Consider the following 540-nt stretch of genomic DNA (forward strand, 5'->3'; position numbering starts at 1 on the left):
CCCCCCCCCAAACCCCCCCCCCCCAAAAAAACAAAAAGATTTAAAAGTCCTACTGTGTATTAATTTCATTCACCCTAACAGGGCCACATGTGTAGATGTTGAAATGTTTACTGTGCAGTTAATCAGTCAACTGCGCAGTAAACATCTCATGTGGACATGCCCACTTAATGAAAGATAACTTGGGAACAACCAGGAGTAAATCACTCCCAAGAGTTTGTCCTGGGAGAGTGAATGTCTGTACATGCCTCTTCTGAGAGAATCTACAGCACCATCCTCCAGCATCTGCTGGGAGGAACAGTCAGCCAGGACGGACCGTTCCAGGAGGTTCCTAGCTGAGATACAGGACCTCCACTTAATCCAGGAGGTGCACAGTCCCACCAGAGGAAACGCCCTGTTGGACCTGGTCCTGGCCACAGGCAGTGACCTTGTAAGGGGCCTCCAGGTTCTTGACCACCTGGGCAATAGTGATCATCGCTTGCTGGAGTTCGCCATCCAGCGTAGGGTGTCAAGGGCCTGCAGCAAGGCGGTAGCCCTAGACTT

The sequence above is a fragment of the Gavialis gangeticus genome, unplaced genomic scaffold (genome assembly GCF_001723915.1).
Source record: "Gavialis gangeticus isolate Ggan-Ray unplaced genomic scaffold, GavGan_comp1, whole genome shotgun sequence".
Classification (NCBI taxonomy): Eukaryota; Metazoa; Chordata; order Crocodylia; family Gavialidae; genus Gavialis; species Gavialis gangeticus.